Raw genomic sequence first — 23,386 nt, forward strand, 5'->3', positions numbered from 1 at the left:
AATTTGGACTCAATCTTGTACTGGTCTAGAAATCAATCCAATATTGGAAATAACAGTCTTCATTTGGAAGGATGGATCTGGACATTTTCAGAGACATATTTGAAAGTTAGCTGCAGTTCTCTATGATGTTATGATAACAAGAGATAAAGTTGGGATAGGATCTGGATTTCAAACAAGTGTTAGTGCATGTGTTAAGGCTTTTTTAATTGTCAAGTTAAAATTAATTTTGTCTCTTTTACAGTATTTATTGTAAGTTGCTTTAACTGTATGCTTTCTAATTGTGTTAGTGTGTTGAAACCTGGCATGTCTGTTATGGGGTCTATCAACCAGCTTTTGTCTCACTGCCTTGAGCATTAGAAAACCTTGATTTTCTGAAGAAAGCTTGCAAGCGCTAGAAGAAGTGAGTTAGGCTTTAAGCAGAAGAAGAGGGTAGTGGGCTTGGTTATTGCTGGTATAACAGTTTTAATTACATTTATTGCTAGTACCACTGCTTCTGCAATTGCTTTGACACAAGAAGTTAAGACAGCTACTTTTGTTAATCATTTAGCAAAAAATGTTACTAACGTGTTGAGTATACAAGAGGATTTATATAGGTTTTTGGAATAACAGATTGATGCTCTACATCCTATTCAAATTATCGAAGGGAGGTTCAGGGTTTAAGAGTTAGGAGCCATCTTGAGTGTCATGCCAAATACCATTACAGTTGTGCTACTTCTAAAATTTACAATGATAGTTATTATGATTAGAAAAAAGTTTAAAGACACTTGCAGAGTGTTTGGCATACTTCTAACACCTCTCTGGATGTTTTAACTTTGCATAGTGAGATTATAAATTTAAAGAATGCTGCTCTGCTGAGCTTTGATACTGCAGATAATGCTGATAAAATTATCCATGGCTTGAGGTCAGTATTTCCATTTTGGTCAAACCTCAAGAATGGTATATATAGCTTGATCATGCTAGCCCTTTTTGTCCTGGGAATACTTTTATTCCTGCCCATCATGTTAAAGCTTGTCTTTAACAGCATCAACATGTTGGCAGCCAAAGTACATGACTTGAAACTGAAAATGGACCCCCAGACAGAGGTATTAATTTAACAAGCTGGCAAGCCAAGGATTGGTAAGATTCTGCACAGAGCCTTACCAACCTAAGACAGAAGTGCATTGCTTTTGATAATGCATTTTCCATGATGGGTAAGAAAGGCATTCTTGTCAGAACCACATAAGACAGGCTTAGTCTTGTTTATGCAATGGAAAAGGGGGAGATATGGAGAGCTTTTGGGGATGCCTGGCAGGAATTTGACATTGGCCAAGGACAAGGAAATGAGCTGCTTGGAAGAAATCTGACATTGGACAAGGACAAGAAAATGAACTGCAAGCAGGAATCTGACATTAGGCTAGAACAAAGAACTAATTACAAGCAGAAATCTAAATCTTAAGCTAGAACAAAGAAGTAGACTTCAGGCACAAAAATGACTTTGGGCTAGGACAAGAAAGTAGGTTCAGATATTTTGGTCATCCTGATAAGCACTTAGAAACAGTGATCATGGGACTCTGTTTATTGTCCTGCTTGTTCTTTGACTATCTGGATTTATTGGTTTGCTTGTTCCTTGACTATTTGCATATATTATATTGCTAGTTCCTCAACCTAGAACTGACCTTAATACTTGCATGTAATTTAAATGGCATAAAAGCAAAAAAGGAGGAGGAGGGATGGGATTGGGTGTTAATGGTGGTGGTGGTGGGGGGTGGAATTGGGCAAGGGGATAACATCTGAAATATAAATAAATAAAATATCAAATAAAAAATATTAAAAAATAAAATACTCTGAATAGTATTTGAAAAAAACAACAACGAAGGACATGTTAGATATCTACTTTTTTTTTTTTTCCTGAAGATCCTTTAATCTTTCAGTCTGTTAAACTTCTTTCACAGTTTCTCCTATTATTCATTTTTACACACTAAGAACAGGACAGAGAGAAATGTTAACCTATCCTGGACTCCACGAGGTACAAATCGAACAGAAATCAAGGTTTGTCAAGTTGCAGGGACACTCTTAGCGTGCCGAGGGGCATTTCTCACAAAGGGTAGTCTGAGCCTTAGTCACAATATCTTCTCTTCTTTCTAAAAAATTTTTATTGGTTCTTTGTGAATTCCACATCACGTTCCCCATCCCTACTCACCTTCATATCCACCCTCTGCCCTTGCAACCTCTCCCACAAAAGAAAAGAAAACAAAACCAAGCAAAAACAGACAGACAGACAGACAGACAGACAGACAGACCATCTCACAGTGGAGGCTGTGTGGTGCGTCACGGGGTACCACATAGTCCTTTTGTCCAAATAACTTGATTTGCATATGTTCAGTACAATGAGTCATTGGTCTGGTTCAAGGCCTCTGGCTCCTGCTACTCTACCAAGACTAGATCCTCATTGAGACTCCTAGGATATCCTAGTGTTGCTCTGTATCATGGAGACCCTGCAGCTTTGGTTCTTCAGGACTGGCCCTCACACAATGCTTCCGAAGCTCATAGATGGGGTAGATATTGGGGTGGGCCAACTCAAAGCCCTGGATCTGGTTCTGGGTAGTAGCTGAGTTGATCAGCCCGCCAGCTCTCTCACACTCTAGACACCAGGGTCAGCTCTCTGGCTTTGCCTACTTGAGGAGCAGGGCCAGCTCTCCCTCACCTTAGAAGATACATGACAAATAAAAAATTTTGAATGGCCACTGCACGGGGTTGCTTCTGACTTTTAATAGGCTGAAGCTCCACTGGGTACTAAGCAGAAGGATACACACAACGCACACTGTGTCTACAACAGCAGCAGCAACAACAACAACCCCACTTCTTCTTTAAACTATATCTGCTGTTGAAAGATACTTTCTTCAGACATACTCAGGTTAGAAACAACTAAACATATTTGTCCAGACCATTATGAAAGGCAGAATCTCCTCTTCAGAGGCCCATCTTTGAAAAAAAAAATATTTCGCTGCTGTGTAAATCATCCAAACATTGGCAGGGCCAAGAAGTGTAGCAACTGGTAGGAGGTGACTAGACCTTGTGGTCATCATCAAAGCAAAAGCACTGTCAGTACGTAATTACATTTCTGTTTTCCTTGCCTCTCCCTTTGCACTCCTGGCTTCTAGACTCATCTTTTCAAAATCCTGTTTAAAAACATATTTCTCCCTCTAGTCACATCCCAAACAGGTGGATTTTTTTCCCACCCTTTGCTCTCTCCTCTTGTTCTGGCCTCCTTAAGCCTGAAGCATGTTAACAATGACAGAATCCTTTCTGAGCACACAGCAAGAATACTGGGAGAGCCTGCACATAACAACTTGCACCCAACCTCCCTGAATGGAAGGTCCCTATCAAAAATCCTGTATGACTCGGAAGACTTTTCAGTGAGCCAGATTCTAGGAAGAGAGAGAAGTCATTCCTGAGAACATCTGATTTACAAAGAGCATACACTGGCTGGGCCACTGCCACACGTATGTAGCGGATGTGCAGCTCAGACTCTCGGTGGGTCCCCCAACAACTGCATCAGGGGCTGTCCCTAAATCTGTTGCCTATCTGTGGATTCTGTTCCCCTAACTGGGCTGCCTCGTCTGGCCTCAGTGGGAAAGGATGCACCTAGCCCTGCAGAGACTTGATGTGTGTGGGGGGAGGGGGGCAAGGGGAACAGGGGGCCTCCACCTGCTCAGAGAAGAAGGGGAGGGAGAAGGGAGAGAGACTGGGGGAGGGGGGCCAGGAAGTAGGGGGAGAGGGAGGAGGATCCAGATGTAAAGTGAATAAATAAAAAAGAAAGAAAAAGAAAAAAAGAAATAAAAAGAATGTCTGGTTTATAGTTGGGAAAATATAGACATAGTTTTTATCTCTCATTGTTTTGAGTCTCCATTTTTAAGCCCCTAGGATGGCTCCTCAGTCCTGTGCTCCATGGTTTGAGACCAGAATTCTGGGGGAGCTGAGGACCAGTGGGGAATTGTTTTTGTAGTCCAAAACAGGGGAGCTGGCAGGGTGACCTTCTGGGCTGTGTTGATCCTTTGGTTGGTTACTTGTTTTTAGTTTCACTTTCTTGTAATTATGTTCATTCCATATCTGACCCGAATAACACCACTTTTCTTTCTTTCTTTTTTTTTCTTTTTGGTTTGTTAGCTAATTTTAATGATAACAGCACGTTGTCATTAGAGTGGTTTCTCAGGTCACAGTGCATTACAGAGAACAGTTTGTTAATTAAATGGTAACGTTTTCTGAATTTGGTTGGGATTCCTAAAGTTAATAGCTATAAGTTACCTTGATTTAGTAAAAAGAAAAAAAAAAGATAGAAAAATCAGTATTGTAAGAAGCACTACGTATTTTGCAAGCTGCCCTGCAAGAAACAGATCACACCCTACTGCTGAAAAGCAGCAGCTTTGCTGACAAGGCACCGACATAGTTAAGAAAAACCATGAATCACGAGGGGCCAGGAAAATGGTCCTGCCCGGCTCACATTCAGAGGCAGCATAATTTATAAAGCGATAGGACAGTGGGAGGTAGGCTGTCAGAAATGCTAAGTTCTCTGTGGAATTATTACATTCTCTTTGAAAGATTCGATGCCATTGAGACGAGCTAATCTGGGGGAGCTTGGAGGTTCTGTGCAATTGGGAAAAGTGCGGAGATACTTGGAAATGAAGCCAAATTCCTTAGCACTTTTCCCACTGGAAATCAGGCCCAAGGTCTTATGAAAACAGGCTTTCTTTTCAAGTGTCAAGAGGAAATACTGCATGGATGCCTATGGCACTCTGAAACTTCCAGATTCACCAATACCAGAAAGGTCAGCACTATGCAGAAACAGCATCGACTCTACCTCTCAGATCTATGTTTGCTCCCATACTCTTTTCAATTATTTAAGATCAGATATTGTCTACAGGTTCAGGGAAATGAGACAACAGAAAAATTAGCGATATGTGTGGGTGACTTCAGCAAATGTATTGTCAGTTGTTGTGCTTGCCATTGCTTTTGATGCCTATTAAATTTTCATCCTTTAGTCCTTAGTGCTAAGACTGTGTTAAGTACTTAGTGCTTAGACTGTGTTAAGTACTTAGCGCTAAGACTGTGTTAAGTACTTAGTGCTAAGGCTGTGTTAAGTACTTAGTGCTAAGACTGTGTTAGTACTTAGTGCTAAGGCTGTGTTAAGTACTTAGTGCTAAGACTGTGTTAGTACTTAGTGCTAAGGCTGTGTTAAGTACTTAGTGCTAAGACTGTGTTAGTACTTAGTGCTAAGACTGTGTTAAGTACTTAGTGCTAAGACTGTGTTAGTACTTAGTGCTAAGACTGTGTTAGTACTTAGTGCTAAGGACTGTGTTAAGTACTTAATGCTAAGGACTGTGTTAAGTACTTAATGCTAAGGACTGTGTTAAGTACTTAGTGCTAAGACTGTGTTAGTACTTAGTGCTAAGGCTGTGTTAGTACTTAGTGCTAAGACTGTGTTAGTACTTAGTGCTAAGGCTGTGTTAAGTACTTAATGCTAAGGACTGTGTTAAGTACTTAGTGCTAAGACTGTGTTAGTACTTAGTGCTAAGACTGTGTTAGTACTTAGTGCTAAGACTGTGTTAGTACTTAGTGCTAAGGCTGTGTTAAGTACTTAATGCTAAGGACTGTGTTAAGTACTTAGTGCTAAGGCTGTGTTAAGTACTTAATGCTAAGGACTGTGTTAAGTACTTAGTGCTAAGACTGTGTTAGTACTTAGCGCTAAGACTGTGTTAAGTACTTAATGCTAAGGACTGTGTTAAGTACTTAGTGCTAAGACTGTGTTAGTACTTAGTGCTAAGACTGTGTTAAGTACTTAGTGCTAAGACTGTGTTAGTACTTAGTGCTAAGACTGTGTTAGTACTTAGTGCTAAGACTGTGTTAAGTACTTAGTGCTAAGACTGTGTTAGTACTTAGTGCTAAGGCTGTGTTAAGTACTTAATGCTAAGGACTGTGTTAAGTACTTAGTGCTTAGACTGTGTTAAGTACTTAGTGCTAAGACTGTGTTAGTACTTAGTGCTAAGACTGTGTTAATACTTAGTGCTAAGGCTGTGTTAAGTACTTAATGCTAAGGACTGTGTTAAGTACTAACTGCTAGGACTGTGATAAGTGCTTTGCATGTGTTATTTTATTTAGTCCTCTCATACATGGAAATACCACCCTCAGCTTGGAGACTATGAGAGACCTAGCAGTGTGCCCAATGTCACAGGATTTGTGAGTGGTGAAGCCTGTGTTCCACTTCCCGTAGCTTTTTATAAATGTATCAGGTTTTAATCTAATAAAAAAGATTAAAATGACTAAATCTACTTGACATTTTGGAATGGAATATGATTCACCTTGAAGAAGAACATTCTGGATTTTGGCATAGCAAACTGGCTATTTTTTTTTCAAGTTCTTTTTATATGATTCCTGTCTGGTCTGTCACGGTACTGGTCAGGCACTCGCTAAATACAGATGACATCACTCTGCAGCTAACACCCCATGGAGTGTTCCCTCAAATAAAAAGTTTCTCTGGCTTTCAGAAGAGAAATCTGTAGCGGGTAGCCTTGGTCTTGTATTTTGATGCTAATTCTGCTTTCCTGGGAGGGGCTGCAGACAAGTGAATCAGTACACAGGTGACTTGTGAACCATCTGCCCACCTTAATTTGTAAAATAAAGGCTAGAGTCGGTGATTGGGCAGTAGAAGGGGAGGTGGAGTGAAAAAGTTTGGGGGGGGGGGAGAGGAGGAAAGAGGAGAAGAGAGGAGGAGAGGAGAGATGGCAGCCGACTTACATGTCTCTAGCAGTCTCCTGGTATTTATTCATATTAAGGTTAGATAATTTGGGTTAACGATTCTAATTGTGTGGGCATCTTGTGTATTGAGTATTTGCAGATATATAAATCCGTTAGATACTCTTTAAGCATTAAGGGTCTTATTTCTACCGGGTACTGGAATTGTTTTATCTCCCACATGAGGGTGGCAGATATTCTCTGGTTTTGGGGGAGGGGGGGCTAGAGGCCACGGAGCTGACTGTCAGAGGCAACAGCCATGCCAACATCTCCTGGGTCCCAAGCCGGCGCTCCTGGCCAGCCTGTGCCATCCTTAGTGTGGGAACTTAGAGCGGGAACATGGCGGCCAAGTTGGGAGCTACCAGGACTGCACCTTCCATTTGTCAAATATCTCCGGCAACAGATATCTGCACACACTATTCCCAAACCACTGCCAGCTCACGGTCTCTTTACGAGTTCACATCCTCAGCTCATCCACAGCAGCTGGAATCAGAGATGCTTCTTCTAATGGATCATATTTTGTCAGTCCAGTGCCATCTATTTCCTTGAAAGTCCATTGTGGCCACTGAACAGGTGGTCCTGTTCTGAAGCCTTTGTAAGAAGCTTTATAATGGTTTCTATGGCGACCAAGGATGAAAACATTACTCCAAGCCATTTAAAATGATAATTGACCAAAACAAGTATATGTATTTGTTTGTCCGTTTGTTTGTTGCCTGACTATTGAAAAGGCCTATGGTAACTTGGTTAGCGGTTTGCAGAAGCGTTTTCCCTCCTCACATCTGGGTATCAGGCAGCAACCTGGTAGCAAACACTGATTTCATGATGAATGGCCTTAGAGCAATTTCAGCAAAGGTTCTAGCGGAACCTTTTGTGGCAAGCATTACCATTTCGCGGGTGCAGAGTGATAGGACTTCCGAATGAAGCATCAAGCCGGTGGGCAGGCTTAGTTCAGCAGGCAGGCCTGTTTTCCAGGCTAGTAGTTAAGCCCTTTCTCTTCTGAAATATCAGAATATCAAATATCAGAAGTAAGCCTTCCCCATTTGTGTATGATACCAGAATAAACAGAGGTTCCTCACAAGGGAAGCACTTTGGTTTAGCCCTGTTTAACAGATGGTTGTGGAGACGCAGTATGGCGCTGTAGAGAGGGAGCAGGCTTCAGGCTCGCTAGAGCTGGATTTGGGGCTGGAAAACCCTGAAAACACTACGAACATTGAATCAGTTAAGCTTTAATTCTCTCTCTTGACCTGGAAATTTAAAACAACAATGCTTATGCAGTCAGAGTGTTTTAATCTAATACCTCCATGGCCCTGTGAGAAGATACCTGATTAAAAAAAATAAAATAACGAGAGAAGGAAAAGGATTAGCTCAGGGCTTGAGGTGAAGGACAGTCACCCTGTTGGGAAAGGAATGCTTGCAGGGTGGCTCACATGTGCCTTAGCTGGCCAAGAAGCCGAGAGAAACCAGGATGCAAGAAGCTCTGGGCTATAACCTCTAAGGCTATGCCACAGGGACCCTCCTCCTCCTCCTCCATTGAGGCCACAGTCCAAAGGGTTCACACTCTCCCAAAACGATGCCACTGGTGTGAGCGACCAAGTATTCAAACATACAAGCCTTTGGGGACATTTCTCACTCACATTGTGACAGAGCTTTTCTTGCAGAAATCTCAGAAGCCAGTTTGAAGTGAATCATCCTCCTCCCCTGGGTTTGGGAGGACACAATAAAGGAGTCCGATCTGACAAGTGATTTCCAGAAGCCGGACTGGCCGCAAGTCTGCCTACTCTTCTTTCCCCATGTCTGCCCTCATCGGTTTTCCCTTCGTTAGCCAGAACTATTGGCGCTTGTCCCACTCTGTGCCACAGATGTCTAGGAATCTGGAGAGGTCTCAGTCTTCTCAGAGAGCAGCGAAGCAAAGCCATAGAACAATTGTCAGAATTCTGTTTGGACGGAAGGAAGGGAATGCTGACTGTGAACACGCACAGTAAGTAGTTTGCTTGGTCACAAATATACCACTGAACCTAGCCCGGAACCTAGCAGACGCTCAGTACAGAGATAGTAATCTCACCAGATTCCCATCTGGTGAGCACGTATGTCAGAACAGTGATAAAGAGGATAAGACCCCTTCTCTCAGGAGCCCTCCAGGTTAAGTTATGACAAATTTTGCATAAAAGTCAGTCTATGTTAATTACCTACATCATCATTAAAATAATAAACACAAACTGTTATTTTGCTCAATTATCTTATAGTAGAATATTCAGATTATGTGAATGGTAAATAATATTTTATTATATGCTATATATAATTATATATAATGTAATATATATGTGTGTGTATATATATATATTACATAGGATTAAGTTCAAAACAAGCGGGGAACATCTCATTACTGGGAAGGGACAATTTTTGTAATGTAAATAAATAAAATAATTTAATAAAAAAGGCAACAAAACAAAATTACCAAAATTCAATTATTCAAGATACATATCGATTAGTATGATATATATCAACAAATGCTATTTGTGGATTCTATAATGGAGGTGCAGTCAACGTCCACGCATTTTGTCGCCTGTCATTTCACATGCTTGGGTCACTATAGTACAGAAATTCATTTGCTTCCTTCTCGCTCCTTCCCCTGTTGTAACTCCCTTCTATTTCAGCCTCAAATAGGTTATACTGGGTCTGAAATTAGCTACTTATTAAGTGTAGGGTGTAACAAGTTACTTAACCTCTTTGAGTTTCAGTTTCAAATCTATTAAATGAGATTACATTGAATCCCCTCTACCTTTGGTCTACAGCCTTGCTCCTCTGAGTGTGCAAGGGCTTGTCTAATAGTGTCCTCCTTACCAAGTTCTTGTAGGGATTAAATAAAACAATGTACCTTCAACACCTGGCAGAACCCAGCATAAGCACTTAACAAATTATTATTATTATTATTATTATTATTATTATTATTATTGCTGTTATTATAGTTGTTTATTATTGCCCCCATATCAATTCATTATCAAAGCTGGATTTTATGAGCTACAGACAGGAAACAGTTTCATTCATTTTGAAATTCCACTGCCCTCAAGAATATTTTTTTTTCTGATTTTGCTTTGTTCCTGTGTGTATCTTCTTGCTGTGTTTGAATATTAAACAAGAGCCCTATTTTCAGAATTTTCAAAGTCTAGATTAATTTAAATGAAGACTTCCATTATCCTAGGGCAATGCTTGTCCCTTGTCCCTTGGTGGGCATGGCCAGAGAGTCTACAGGATTGAGAAAGGAGCCTCACAGACCTTGCTCCTTGACCCACTTTCTCCTACCTTATTAGTCAGCTGCTTCTGGCTTTTTTTGAGGCTGCCGGTCCAGAGGAGACAAGGGACATGGCTAGCCAGGAAGTAGATTCAGCTAGAGAAGAATCCAGCTGCTGTTTCCTGGGCTTCTCTCATGGTAGTTTCTCTGTCTCTCTAATGAGCTCCATCCTGACGACTCTCCAGCTGCCAGCCTCTCTTTCACAGAGCAGAGCTGTGGGTTCGAAGACCTTCGCACATCCTTGGGCAGGATATCAGACATATCAGACAGGATGCAGTGGCTCTCTGCCTGTAATTCTAGCACCAAAGAAGGCAGAAGCAACAGATTATGAGTTCAAGATCAGTCTGGCTGCATAGTGAGGTCTAGACCAGCCCTAACTATTAAACAAAGTGAAGTCATATCTTTAAATATCAAACAACATAATCTTCCAAGAAAGCATGTTTTCTGATTCAAGTTTGACCATGGAGCCCAAATACATTCTATGTGGTTTAGCTTTTGAGAGGGAAAGTATCTGCTTTCCCTTTTCATACTCTGAAGGCATCATTGATGTTCTTTCTGTCCTTGCCAATGCCAGAGCTGGCTTCTTGTCCCCAGAGTTCAGGAGCATCCCCAGAGAGGGGATGGACCACTGATACCTTCTCTCTTCACATCTTCCCTTTAGTGATGCTCTAACTTTTTTTCCTGGAAAATGGGGGAAGAAAAAGAAGACAAGACAAACAAACAAACAAACAAACCCGAAAAAGCAAGAACCAAAAACCCTAGCTAGCAGGTAATGCATGAATGTATTTAGCAAGGAACTTTAGAATGTGTAGTTGTTATTGCCCATTGTCCTCAACCCTGGCGCTGCAGAGGAAACCTGCAGACAGCAGGAAAAGTCCTATCCAGCATCCTGTTACATTTTTATTATGCCTGAATTTTTACAAGTGTTTTAATTGGGTTTCCTGCCTCTTTCCCCACTGTTTCAGTCCTTCTTGTACATACTGTTAGATTAATTTTTCTTCAAACATCAATTCTTGTCATTTTTTTTTTCATTCAAAATTTCACAGCTTGGCTTCCATCCCACCAACCTCTTTAAACAATAAAGGAGCTTGGGCTTCAAAGAGAAACCCTATTTTAAAGGCAGAAGGAGAGGAGAAAGAGGAGGGAGGGGGGAGGAGATAGGAAGAGTGGGGAGGGTGGAAGGGGACACAGGGAGGGGAGGGGGAGGGGAGGGGAGGGAGAGGGGGAGGGGAGGAAGGGGGGAGGGAGAGGGAGAGGGAGAAGGAGACCTTCAGACTTCACAATTGTAGTTTCTGTAGCCCTAAAGTTTCTTGTAGTGTTGGATATTTGCAACTACGTTTGTCTAGTAGAGTCTCTCAGCTACACATAGCAACTCGATCATAGTATAATCAGAGATCCCAAGGCACAGTGTGTCTTTAATTCCATGCTTTCTTCAGGAGTGGTCCTTGCTGGACACTCTCACATCCCTCAGAGCTGGCTTATCCAAAAGCCACATTGTGTATCAAGAAATGATAAACTCTAAGATCTAGAAACCTAGAATTTTAGAACTCAGAAGACATTTAATTTGCATTTTCTATTTTATGCATAAAAAACTCAAAAAGGAGGTGACTGGTCCAAATACACTAGGTTATTTGAGACCCAACTGGAGTTGTAGATTTCTCTGGACTCCAACCTTCAGGCAGGTTGCTGTCTCAGACGTAAACCACTTTCTAGTTAGGCCTGTACTAGGGAAAGTTATCTATCCCTGCCGTGGAAAGGGAACACATGGTCTAAATCTGGGATTGAAGCCAGGTGTGGTAACACATGCCTATAATTCTAATTCTTAACGCTGAAACAGGAGGATGCCCTATTTGAGGCCAGCCTGGGCTACATAATCACTATCTCAAAAGTACAAAGAAAATTCATATCAAAGCCTTCCCCAGCAGCATGGAGGGAGAAGATTAACTATTAAAAAGAATTCAAGTGGATTCGGAATTTGTCTCAAGATGTTAATGGACCTTTTGAGGCACAGGATATTTCCTAGAGAGAAAAGGTTAAAGACAAAACAAACCAAATTACATTAAATAATAATGTATCAGGAAATTTCCATTTCAAGTAAGCACCAAGAAAGGAAGGATGTTGACTAGCCTGGGGCTCAGGGAATAAAAATGGAAAAAAAAGATTCCAGGAAATGGGGCAAGCAGGGAGACTGAAGGAGAATGAGGGTGAGAGCCAAACTCCCCTAGACTAACAACTTTAGAATCAAAGATGTTTGTAGCATTTGAGTTTAAGCACTTTCTTAGGCTATACAGTGATCATCAACTTTCACTTGAAGTTCCTTATATACACAACACTGGGTACTAAGGGCACTTAAAGATTAGCAGACAAAGCAATTGCCCATGCTAGGAGATACTGATACTAGATAGCCAAGGAAGATACTGACTGGTAAGTTGAACTGGTAAGTATCACAGGTAGAACAACAATCCCCCCAAGTCACCATGTTCTAATCGCAGGAACCTGTGAATATGTGACTTACAAAGGAGAATTAAGATAACTAATCAACAATAGGGAGAGTTTCCTTGGTTATCCCTGTGAATGTTCTTACATGGGTACTTAAACGTGAAGAGGGAGCCAAAAAGAGAGACCAGGAAGACTGGGGTGTGAAAATGACACCCCCTCCCCCACTTACCATTGCTGCTTTGAAGCTGGACCATGAAGACCATGAGCTCAGGAATGTAGGAGGCCTCTAGAAGCAGCTGGAGAAGATAAAGGACATTCTCCCTTGATGTCCTCTGATGAAGGCAGTCAGCCCTGTCGCCCTGACATTAACCACTGCTGTCAATGCTGGGCTTGCAACTCCAGAACTGCAGGATGACATATTTGCGTTATTTCAGACACTAAATCTGCGGATAAAAAGACCAATAGAAAGCTAATAGGTTTAATTTAGACCTGATAAGAATCTTAATGCTAATACTTAGCCCCAAAGTATTTAAGTCCCCTGGTTTTCTGGATTCAGTCATGTGACAAGTTAGGCATAGCTGCTATTCCTGCCTCTACAAGTTTTACCTGAGCTTACTTCTCCAATATTATCTTCCATTCTTTAACATCATCTCCCACGTAACTCTTCATGCATGCTCTCTCTTGCCCAGCAGGAGTGTTGGTGTCCCAAGGCTACTTCCTGTACCTTTCCCTTGTCACTTGGAAAGCTGTATATCTCCTTTGACTTGTGTGCCTTGTGACAACCAGCTTGCCAATAATTAGTTTGGTCCTCAAGGTCTACCTCCAGCCTTATCATTGAAATCTGAGGCCCTCCCAAGCATTCCCTCAGAGTCGTTCTTAGCTCTCTTACAACCACTTGTGATAACTTGCTTACAGCTTGGTCATTTGAATGTATTTCTTAATCCATTGTATTGACTAGAAGCTCATTTGGGACATAATGTATATTGCTTGTCTTTATATCCATACAGAACCAAATAATACTATTTATATCACAGATGCCTACTATCTTATTATCGAATAAGGTCATAAAGTATTTGTCTATACAACTTACTTAAAGTGGAATAAATTATAGTATATACCATCAGTACTTACCTATCTATCTTGTACATTTTCTGCGTGCCAAGATTCATAGTTCACAAAGATTAGGCACCATCCGCAAATAACACTCATATTTTAGGGTTTCATTCAATCTTCAAATGAAGTGAACACAAATTTTGACGTACCCTTGACCGTTCCCTGTCTACATCTGCGGCTGTCCCATAGTTATCATTGGCACCTCTTTCATTTCTTGAGTGTCATCACGTGGGTGTCAGATTAGGAGATTGTCAGTCAAACTGTCTGAGGTCACAGTTTATGAAGGCAGCCACTGACTTCTGTTTTTCCCTGAGAACAACTAGAATGTCCTCTTAGCTCCAAGTGCTTGGCGTACCTCTATATTCTGTCCTTCAGGCAGCAGTCACTGGAATTTAGATCCACCCCTCCTTGTCTCTGTCTCCTTACATCTCTGCTTCATATCCTTGTCTAGGTGAGAGCATGCAGCATGAGGTCTAAGGAGGAAGGAACATGAGGCAGGCAGGGTAGACCTCAGGTTGCTTCCCTTTGACCGCTCTTGTCATCTATGTGCCCTAACTCCATCAGCCTGCCCTTGTGTCTCTTAGCAGACACCTCACTGTCCATTGTTCTGTTCCTTTTAGCTCCTGATTCCATAGGTATGACCCCTAGCACACTCACTTCCAGGCTAACTCCTAGCTTCACAGGAGAGAGTCTCCCAACCTCTCACATCATGAGTCAATCTATTTTTCCTACTGCAGGTCTGGAAAAATGTGTTCTGGGGAGCTGTAGTTGGGGATGTTCAGATCTTTTACGCAATGAAAGATTGTAAAAGTCAAAGAAGAGTCGCAGATTCTTAATGGAACAATTTCAAGCGCTTTCCTTTCCTTTGGAATTTCTTAAAGGCTTTAATATGCAAATATTCATCAGGAATCTCCAAGAGGCTTATATGCTGTATTTCATGCATGTATTTGACCTTGGAACTTTTTTCGTTGAAAGTTTCTTGAGGGTATATTTGTCCCATGCACATATTTACAAGTGGCAGGTTAGGTGTCAGTTCTTATGAATTGACACAGGGATTCGCATAGGTCCAACTACGGGGGAAGTGGGCAGTAGTGCTGAGGGCGACCGTTCTGCACAGCAGACTGAAATGGAGAACTATGTAGAGGACCAATCCAACTACGGACTGTAAGCATGTAAAAACGGAGAAGTGCATGACCAAGGGAAAGCCTTGTAAAAGCTGGTACTGATAAGTGTGTGCTGTTACAATTAGAGAGGAGAAAGCCCTACCATACTACTGTAGGTAGGGTGAGCCATCGTAACAGTGATACATTGTATATTTAAGTCAGGAGACAGATGTGGTGGCACACATCATATCCAGTACTCGGGAGGCTGAGGAAGGATTATAGTTGGAGACTGTTCTGGGCTATATAGCAGAAATCTTATTGTAAAAAAAAAATGCTAGAAGAAAAGATTTTAATATAAAACACAATGAATATTTGAGGACACACATGTTTAATGCGATTTATAAATTACACAATACATAAATCATATGCATTAGTCTCTTAATGTGTCAACTTTTGTGTTTATTTTGAGATAGGCCTTATTACATAGCCCAGGCTGGCCTTGAACTCAGAACCTTCCTGTCCCAACTCCTGAGTGCAGGGATTATAAGCATGTGCCACTGTAGCTCAGATACAATACATCATTCTTACATTTTATGTTTTTATGTTTAAATTAAAAATAAATTTGGCTTTTTAAGAGGAAAAAGGTCTAGTCTCTCTCTAATCTCAGCTTTGTGGCTATTAGCTAGAAATTCCTGTACAATGTTCAGTCATGTATGTCTTCTGTTTCTTCATGTATAGACACAGTATACTCAATGCTAGTGTTAAGTAAAAATAGATAATCCCTGCTCAAAATGCAGCCCAGGAATTCTAAGAGGATAAAATTAAACAATTAAAAGAGAGAACTTCAGGAACAGTTAAACTTTTTTGAGTTAAGTACATCCGAAAGTACCATGTTATTTCTTAATTAATTTCCATTTTTCAATTTTTATTACATTTTATTTCTTTTTTTTACTTTTCAAGTTATTTGTGTGTGTTCTAAGGTGTGTCTGTGTGTGTATGTGCACATGTATGTATGTGCACATATGTGTATGTGCGTGTGTGTGTGCGTGTATGTGTGAAAGTCAGAGGATAACTTGTGGGAGTGGGTTCTTTCTTTCACCATGTTGGGCCCAGGTATCAAACTCAAGTCTCACTGACCCATTTTGCGCCTCACAGGCTCATGTGTTTGAATACTGGGTCCCTGGTGGATGGAAGTGCTTTAGAAAGCATCAGGAGGATGCTTTGCAGGAAGAAGTGTACAAATGGGTCCAAGGTTTGATGTTTCAACAAGCTCATGCCATTTCCAGTTTGTTTTCTGTCTCTTGCTTAAGATGTTAGCTCTCAGCTGCTGCTGCTCCAGCACCTTGCCTGCCTACCTGCTGCCATGCTCCCCACCAGGATGGCAATGGACTCACCCTCTGAAACTGCAAGTCACCAAAAACTCTTACATAATTTGTTTTGGTCAAGGTATCTTATCATAGCAATAGAAAAGTAACTAAGACAAAGGACAAGAATGAAAATCCATAAAACTGCAAAATTTATTTTTTCAAAGCAATTTCATCTAAGTTATTTTCCCCAACATATATAATAATTTACACATTTCCATGGCAACTTTCTTTCTTTCTTTTTTTTTTTTTTTTAAAGACATGCCCAACCCTGTGTTCAGTTGGGGCCCAGGATAGTTACAATGCTTGCAGCCGAATATAAAATTGTAAACTTACCTAAAAACATTAAGTTTTTTTCAATTATATTTATTTGTGTGTGAGTGTGCACATGTGGTGTGTGTGTGTGTGTGTGTGTGTGTGTGTGTGTGTGTGTGTGTGTATGAGAGAGGGGGAAGAAAGAGAGAGGGAGAGAGAGGGTGAGAGAGAGAGAGGGAGAGAGACTTGAAGACATAGGTGATAGGAATTGACATTATAGATGCCAGTGTCAGGCTGCAATATCAGAAGGCTGGACAGCCACCTTGGTTAACAGAGAAGAGGTACATTGGCTAAGAGAAATCTAGAAGCTTACTATTTATTTACTGGATAATCAATGTATCATTGACACATCACATTGTTACCTGTTGTCTGAATATCTTTGAAACAATGCAGTTAGGGAGTGTCTCCATGGGTTTCTGAAAACTTTGGGTCCAAAGTTGTCAATGTCCAGTTTCCATCCCACTTGGGCAAAGTGGAGGGTATGCCTCCATTAACAAAAGCTAACATGCCTTCCATTGCCTCTGTGATACCACAGATGTTTCATGGGTGTCTTTGTCAGTGTTCTAGTGCTGTGAAGAGACACCATGACTGTGGCAACTCTTATCAAAGAAAGCATTTAATTGAGAACTTGCTTACAGTTTCACAAGTTTAGTTCATCAAGGTGGGAAGCATGGTGGCACACAGGCAGTAATGGTTCTGGAGAAGTAGCTAAGAACTTTATACTGATCCACTGGCTGAGAAAGAGACTCTGGACTTGACATGGGCTTTTGAAATCTCAAAGCTCACTGCTAGTGACACACTTCCTCCAAGAAGGCCACACCTCCTAATCCTTTCAAACAGAGCTGCTCCAAGTGACCAAGCATTCAACTCCAAGAGTCTATAGGGGCCATTCTTATTCAAGCCACCAAAGTGGAGACAGAACAAAGAAAAAAAGTGAGAACACAGAATTAGCACACTTCTTCATTCTCTATGTCACACGTGACTGGGTCGCTGGGCAACAGGAAGTAGGTCTCTTTCTTGGCCCTTGCAACTCCAGAATTAATCCATTAAACCATCTTTTGGGGGTATTTTTAAACTCTAGTCAATCTCTTTATTTGGGAACTAATTTAGAGAAGGGGGACTCTGGGTCATCAATTAGCATATCATTTATCCGGAAGACTCGGATATGTTAAACCTAGCAATTAAATTTAATTTCTCACTTTGTTTGGTTTAAAAATGGGACTTGTAACAAAGACGAGTGCCCCGCGTCTCTAGAGCATTAAAAAGGACCTCCACTGGTTATTTCATGGCTGGAGTTGTGGGCAGCGGTGAGCAGGGGACTCAGGCAGGCAGAATTGAGGAGGTGGGGACTGTCTCCCTGCAGGGGTGGCTTAGGGATGGGCCCCAGTTCTCCTCAATGACACAAATTGATAACTGACTTAGAGATGTTTTCTTTCTAATTGCTTTTTTGTTATGTAAATGTACTTTGGGTATCTTTTTCTACTTTTATTATTTGATATGAAGAGAGGAATAACCTTTCATGAATCAACCTGGCTTTACCCGAGATTTCCCAAACAGTGTTATTTATATATTGCTACTTTTCTTTGTTATTTTTACTTTTATACACAAAGGACCTCCGAGTATCTTTCAGGAGCAAATTCATGAACCTGAATATACGATGAAGTCTATTTGTCATTTCCCGTATGTCTATTCCTCGTGGTTTTTTCTTACCCGCCATGATTTTTAAAATGACACAGGGCCCGCTATGCTTTATTCATCTGCTTCAGGTTCCACCTACCAAGTCTAGACACTAGAATGAGTTTCTCAGCAGTGAATTAATTAGGCATCCTTTGCTGTACTTGAGGAGAGAGAGAGTCAACAACAGAGAAGGAAGATTGAGAAGTGTTGAGAGAAACAGGTCATTTTCATCTTCCAAAGATAAAATTCTGTGGAAGGAAGCTTCGTGGTACGCATTAGGAGCAGAAGCCTCCCCTCCATAGGCGCATGGAAGAATGGCAGCAAGAAGAATTCCAATTGCTTTTTCATGAAATCTGACCCAGAGTTAACAAAGAGAATTGTAAAGCTTTTGCATACGCCGTTTTAGAGGGGCATGTCAATCTTTTTTCTTTTTCTCAAGTGTTGCTTGAATAAAAAGAATTATTGAAACTGAACTAGTTTAGGGTTTTATAAATCAAGACGTCAACGAATACAAGCACTAGTCTAGTTACAACAAGTTACAAACTGAAGTTTCCAAACTAAAATTAGCAGCCCCCGCCCTCCTTTTTTTTTTTTTTTTTTTTAAAGCTCCACAAAGAACACATTGTTTATTCTTGAGTAAAAACGCCATGTAAAGAAGCTCTCTGGCAGGTATTCCATTTTTATTTAGCTGTTTCATAACCCAATTATAATGTTCCTTCCACCTAATAATTAGCATATACACAGTAATAAGGCCTGAAACCTTGGTCTTCCCCTATCTTGTCTTGGCTACACTTTTAGATTGCTCTGGAGAACTAAGAGGCTTGAGCCTGCATAGGTGAGCACGGCTCTTTGCTGAGCTGGCAGTTTACCTTTGCACAGGAGTTGAGGGTCAGCTTTTGGAGAACGGCCCAGCCAGAGGCCTGAGCAGTGACTTCCTGCCATCTGGAACAATCTGGACACAAGGAAAGATGTCAGCAAGAGGCACTCCAATGACTCCTCTCTACCTCCTCCACAGATACCAGAACGTTCCCTAATTCCCTGATTCAGGAAATATAATACCTATCACCAGTCAGTCACTTTGTGCGCAAGTCCGAGCAAAGCATCTATTTGTCTTTCGATTTTACTATTATAAGCCCCTGGGCTTTGTCTTTCCTTTCCTCTCCTCTCCTCTCCTCTCCTCTCCTCTCCTCTCCTCTCCTCTCCTCTCCTCTCCTCTCCTCTCCTCTCCTCTCCTCTCCTCTCCTCTCCCCTCCCCTCCCCTCCCCTCCCCTCCCCTCCCCTCCCTTCCCCTCCCCTCCCCTCCCCTTCTCTTTCCTTCCCTTCCTTCCCTTCCCTTCTCTTTCCTTCCCTTCCTTTCCCTTCCTTCCCTTCCCTTCCCTTTTTTTCTTTCTGCTTACCACCTTTTGAAAACTTTATGTGTGAGGACTTCCCCACAGGATGAATCAGGACTCTCCAAGCATAAACTCCACGTGTGTTCTCCTCCCACCATATCTTCCAGCAAGATCATCAGTGAGTGACCTACAGTCACCCACACTACCTTGCTTTCAGGACAAATTGTTTTGGTAGAAGACAATGAGAGGAAGTGGTGTCTCACTGGACCTATTTTCTGGCAAAGGTGGCACCTGAGGTTTCAGACTGTGAGGGACAATAGAGGTGAGGGTTCCAATGTCCAGCATGGGGTCCAGTATAAGCAGCAGTCTTGGTGTCGGAGGAAGAAGGCCAAGGCATCTGTCTTCCTCTTGCAACTGTGATATGTACAGTCCAACATTAAGACTTTCATTACAATTAAAAACATTATAGCCATTTAATGCAGTTGTTCCTTGAGCATTTGCACTCTGAAAATCATAGTTTTTAACTTGATTTGTTGGGAATTTTTTAACTTCTTGAGATGTGATTTTTTTAAAATACATTATTTTCCATAGACAAGTAATATAGCTTGTGATGGGTGAACTCAAAGACCAAAATGTCTGTGAGAAAATACCTAGCACAGATGCCCTCAAGATATTTGGAGACACATACAGATTTGTATTTAGTTTAGATATTAAAATAGGCCCTTTCCCCCTTCATTCTCTTTCTCCTTACTCTGGCTTCTCATATACCTATTGTTACACTACTCTGATTTTTTTTTCCAGACCTAGATGGACAACCTAGACAGAACAGTGTATGGTAGGGTCTGTAGGCACCAATGCAGATCTCTTAGTAGGCCTGGGAGGAGTCGCGATGAGATCAGGGATAAACCTTCCAGTGTGAAAAAGGAGGAGGGAGGGAGAGGAGGAGCAAAAGGAGAAGGAAGAAGAAGAGGAGGGGGAGGGGGAGGAAGAGGAGGAGATGAAGAAGATGACCACCCAGACTGGTAAGTAATGTGCCAGGGACATAGCTCAGTCCATAAAGTATGGACCACCCAAACTCAAGGACTTGAGTTTGAATCCCCAGCACTGAAAAAGAGGTTTTGCTGGTGCACTAGGGTTTGAATAGATCCCTAAGCTCCCTGGCCAACTACTCTACCTAAATTGGTAAATGAGGTCCAGATTTAGGTGTCTCTGAAAATAAATGGAAAACTGTAGATGAAGACATCCAATGTTAACCTCTGACCTGCACATACCAGATTGCACACAACACACACACACACACACACACACACACACACACACACACGCATACCAGTGACTAACAAGTTCTTAAATGTGAATCCTGTTTTATTATTTTCTGCCATAACTTAAACTATATCAATCAATTAAAAATATGTTAATGGAAAAACTACGTAAGTCATTCTTAACCTATGGTAATGAATTGTGTCCACCCTTGACACTGTTGAAATAACTTCTGGACCTGGAATTTGAAGGTATGGTTGTAGATTAGTACACTCTTTCTTCGTAGGACAGACTGTAGATGTAGACAGCCGTTTTCAAAGAGAAATCACTATCAAGTGTTTTCTCAGCTGAAGGGCACACTACAAGTCTATTATCATTGCATTACAAATTTATGGAGTCTGAATCAATGAGTTTGAACAATACAGATAGTTGGAGGGTTGAGGAATCCATGAGGTCAGTACATAGGACCAGTTACAGGAATCACATGTCAAGGTCGTCAGTGCCTCTGCTTAGCTCTGTTATGATGCGGCAGTAGACTGATTTCTAAACTGGAATGGGGCATTCTTTCTTTGTCCTAGTAGTTTCAAATGTTATTTCCAATTTTGTCGTGTTGTATAGTAATTTTGACAAGATAGCATGTTGTTATGAATATAGTTCAGTTATTAGTGATTGAAAAAATTAAAAGTTTTGGGAATGGTCTCTCAGTCGAGCCTATGACTGATGAAGAAGCCACTACTTTTTCCTATAATTTAGAAATTTTCTAAATCCCATTATAACATTCCTTCTAGCTGAAGGACTGCTTTGCATTTAGTGTTGATTCTGCCTTTTCTCTTACATAGAAATGTAAGAGAACAATATCCCCATATCAACTTAATTTCTTTGTTTTCCTCTTTTAATGTCCACTAGAATCTTATTAGTAGTAAATTATTCTAAACTTGATTTTGAATTCATTTCTCAACATGATTTTTATGTTTCTACAGTTTTAAAATAGCACTTCTAAGTATAGGAGATAAAGCCATCTGGCTAGAACAATCTAGATTTAGTTCTACCAAGGCCAGGAATACAGCCTGGTTCTATCTTTGAGATCCATAGAAGCAGGGTGTACGGATGTGGGAGACAGAGACCCCCTTTCGAGGAGCATGCTAAGGTACCGGGGAGTAACGCCATCTCAGGGGCTACCTCAGCTGCAAAGCATCACGTCTGCACGGATCACATTTGGCCCTGCACGTCTTACATCTGATGAATCTGGGTAAGCAGGCTATTGCGCCATGATCAGGACCCTCAGTAGATGCTAGGTGCTGCAGAGATGCCTGGCAGATTGTTTTAGTCTCTGTCTGGCCTATACTACATTTTCCTTCTCTGTCCAGTTCTGCTTCCTTGAACTTTCTATTCCAAGGAAGATCCCTCAGGGCCATCTTGTACCCCAAACTCTACACAATGCATCCAGAGAACCTAACACAAAGTAGAGGTAAATAATATAAGAGCTGGAAGCTTTTCCAGTCAAGTTCTGAAAGAGTTAAATCAGAACTTTAACAGACTCCCTGTCTTGTCTTGGATCTATTTTTTTTTCCCCCCAAATAAAATTCTTTCTTGTTTGGTTCCTGTGTTGGTTTTTGATTTGTTTTCATTTCTTTGGTGATTGTTTCAGAGAAGAGTTGCAGAAAGCTCTTTGCACATTAAAAGATTAAAGAGTAAAATGTTGATTTCCTTGTTTTCGGTTGTTAATAGGATGGATGCTGTAAACTACACTTGGTTCTTTCACATAAAATAATTAACAGCTAAATAATGCATATACGCGACATAGCTAAACTCATCGCTTGTGAAAAAAATCTACTGGTGATTAATCTTTGAGAATGAGGGTGATTGAATACGGGGCAAGTGGGGTACCACTGTGGGCAAAGGTAAGCCTAGGAGCTCTGTCCCAGAGACTCACAGGATGGATGCCAACAAACGCCCAATCCTGAAAGCTTGTCTTGTGATGTTTACATGTGTGCTATGTGTTAAAGCACTCACGCGTGTGCGCGCACGCGTGTGCACTTACACACACACACACACACACACACACACACACACCCCAATAAACAATGAATAAAAACATTTAAGTGTAACTAAAGGAAAGAGGTTGGTTACTAATCTTTGCCCGTTTACAACCCCTCTCCTGTAGAGTAGGGCCCTTCATTTTCATTTCTCACTCCTCTCACCAGGTTGCTCCCTCAGCAGTGTGCCAACGGATCTCGGATCTCTGACTACCTTTCCTTCTGTCTCCCTTCTATGGCATCCTCACATAGTTTTCAAACTAATTTTTTACCTAGCTAGGACATCCTTGCTTAAAATCTACTGTTGCTGCCCTCAAAACTCTTCGAGGATTGAAAACTCAGTGTTTCTGTGGTCCTCAAGGTTAGTTTTTTCTGACGCTGTTTTTCCGTTACTCTGGGTTTATCTCCAGGACTACCTCTCAGTCACCCCACTTCTGGTGCAATTTTGAATGCACAATGCACAGGGTCTCTCCTGCTTCTGAAGTCACTTCCCCCTTTCTTGAAACTTTCCCTCACTTTTTGTTTTATTTAATGTCAGGTCAGCAATATTTTTCCTTTAAGGCTCCATTCCAGCACTGAGTAGTTCTAAAGCATTCCTTCATGCCCTAGAGTACACCGAACCACCAACTTATCTCACAGTTCTTACATGTTACTACCGAATGTAAACTGTAGTTCCTTATATACTAGGTTC

The sequence above is a fragment of the Arvicanthis niloticus genome, chromosome 29, assembly GCF_011762505.2.
Source record: "Arvicanthis niloticus isolate mArvNil1 chromosome 29, mArvNil1.pat.X, whole genome shotgun sequence".
NCBI classification, from domain to species: Eukaryota; Metazoa; Chordata; class Mammalia; order Rodentia; family Muridae; genus Arvicanthis; species Arvicanthis niloticus.